General features: G+C 36.9%; 1 long non-coding RNA gene across 1 annotated transcript in view; it reads right to left on the reverse strand.

Moving 5' to 3' along the window:
• Window positions 1-1685, reverse strand: part of LOC103356724 (uncharacterized) — a 6163-nt gene extending 4478 nt beyond the window's left edge. Inside the window, exons 1-2 of the long non-coding RNA XR_520154.1 lie at window positions 1596-1685; window positions 840-867 (exon numbers count right to left, since the gene is read on the reverse strand). This is a non-coding gene — a long non-coding RNA (uncharacterized LOC103356724). The remainder of the gene's footprint in view (window positions 1-839; window positions 868-1595) is intronic.
• Between the last annotated feature and the right edge of the window lie 743 nt (window positions 1686-2428).

Consider the following 2428-nt stretch of genomic DNA (forward strand, 5'->3'; position numbering starts at 1 on the left):
TGGTGATTCTAAATTGTCCGTAGGTGTGAATGTGAGTGTGCTTGGTTGTCTGTCTCTAAGTGTAGCCCTGTGATAGACTGGTGACCTGTCCAGGTGAATCTGCCTTCACCCTGAGTCAGCTGGGATAGACTCCAGCCCCCCACGACCCTAGTGAGGACTAAGCGGTGTATAGATAATGGATGGATGGATATTAAGTCTTCAGCTTAGCTTTAACATTAAACTTTTTATAATGGACTTTGGTTTGATGAAGGTCCATTCTAGGAATGTCACTAATGATTATTTTCATTCTTGATAATTTTCTGGATTAATTAATTTGTTTTTGTTGTTTATTTGCATTAACGCAGGGCAGAAAACCTTCATCTGACCATGATGTGACTCTGGTTTCTGGCAGTAATAATGTGGTTTAGTGTTGCAACTGATGTTAATATTTAGCTTCAATTAATCGCTCAGTTATTTTCTTGATGTAGTGATACAGTATATATACTGCAGTAAAATGTAGAATGTTTAGTGTGATGTAGAAGAAGTAAAAAGTGATTTAAACTGCATTCTGAATAGTAAAAATGTACATAAGACCATGAGTGAATACACTCACCAGGCTCCATTTAAAGATTAATTAAGTGAGAAAACAACTCAAATAAGACAAGATTATCTGCATTTGACCGACTTAAATGTTAAAAAAGAATTGAGTTTGAGAATTTTGTAAGTCTGGAATCAGAAAATCTTAACGCATGTTTCTTTAAAAATCTCAAACTGACGATTATTTCAATATTCAACAACCAATCGATCGACTGAACGCTTCAGCTCAAATGAAGAAGTTAAAATGTGAACGAGCCACTCACATTTTGTCGAGTCGCCTCCATCTTCTGGCTGCAGAGACACAAAAACAGGAGAAGCGTGAATGCAGAGAGAAGTTTACTGTTTAGAGCTGCTTTAATTCACATTCAGGACGTTTTAAACAGAGAAAAATTAAAATCAGTGAAGCAAGACGACGAGTTCCTGTGTGCAAAACCAACAACACCAAACCTGCAACTGTTTCCACAACTAATAGTTTCATTTAATAATTTCAATTTCAAAGCCATTTTTGTCTCTGAAGAACTTTCAAATGTGCTGGCTTTATACAGACACGAAGCACGGCAGCAAAAACTGTCTTCTAGTAAAAAGCCGACCTTCATTAGTGGATCACTGGTACCAGTATGACCCAATACTCAAAATGTCTTATGTATTTTTATGGAACCAATCAATTTTTAGTTTTTAATGACTTTTTTAGGATTTGTTTAGTACTTTGGCTGTGACTGTATGAAAAGTAATTGCACTTGAAGACCTGAGAGTGATTCTTAATGCAACATTTCACACATATATGGGGTGTTTCCACCACTGTATGTTAAAAAATTACATTTTTATGGCTCAGCAGTAACAGTAAAATACTTAGAAAGAGATGAAATCATGTTTGTTCTGACCTGGTTAATGGTTCAGTTTAATTCAAGTTTAATGAAGTTAAAGTGACATGTGTCCCACAGCCAGTGAACGCCTCACATGACCTCCATCAGACAGCTGAATATCGTCTGTAAAGTGAAAAGGTTTTAGCTTCAACTCACTTATAAAGACGAGTCCGCCGGCGGTGAGCAGATCCACGAACAGACACAGAATACACACCAGAACCACAGAACCCAGAATCACACTGCTGTCCTCCTGTCAACACACAAACACACACAAGGCTTTGAAATAAGGAAAAGTTTTGGTGTTTGGCTGCAGTTGCCACGTCAACTTGGAAACACCATCAAGATCTTTGGTTTTTCTATGAGAAAAACAATCAAACTGATGCATCAACATACCAACATTTATCTTATCACTCATATTTTTTAGCTTATTGTTTCATAATTTCTACTTGTCTTGCAGTTTTGAAACCAGAAGTCTTTGTCACAGTCTCCTTTTACGAGCTAATACTGATGTGCGTATCGATACTGAAGTATTGATACTTCCGATACCAGATCTTTCTGCTCTAAAATCAATTCTCAAATCAAAGTATTGATACTTTAGATACTTCAGTCAGGTCATGTTAATCATTACTGGGAGCACAGTGGAAAGTAACTAAACTATCGAGTTCTTGTCTAAACAACATGCGGTTGGTGGGAACTACTTTTTCGTCCGCCTGGATAACGCGTAATGCATAAGTCAGTCATTCTCAGTCTGTTGACTCAATGGCAGAGTGTAAACAGAGTCAAACGGCCAAGACGTGGTTTGTGATGTTCATACAGCGGGGAAAATAAGTATTGAACACGTCAACATTTCTCTCAAAAAACATATTTCTAATCGAGCTATTGACATGAAATTTTCACCAGATGTCGGCATCTACCCAAGTAATGCACACATACAAAGAAATCCAAACATTTATGTCCATAAATTAAGTTATGTGTAATAAAGTGAAATG

This window comes from Stegastes partitus, unplaced genomic scaffold (assembly GCF_000690725.1).
Source record: "Stegastes partitus isolate 25-593 unplaced genomic scaffold, Stegastes_partitus-1.0.2 Scaffold216, whole genome shotgun sequence".
In the NCBI taxonomy this organism is placed as follows: domain Eukaryota; kingdom Metazoa; phylum Chordata; class Actinopteri; family Pomacentridae; genus Stegastes; species Stegastes partitus.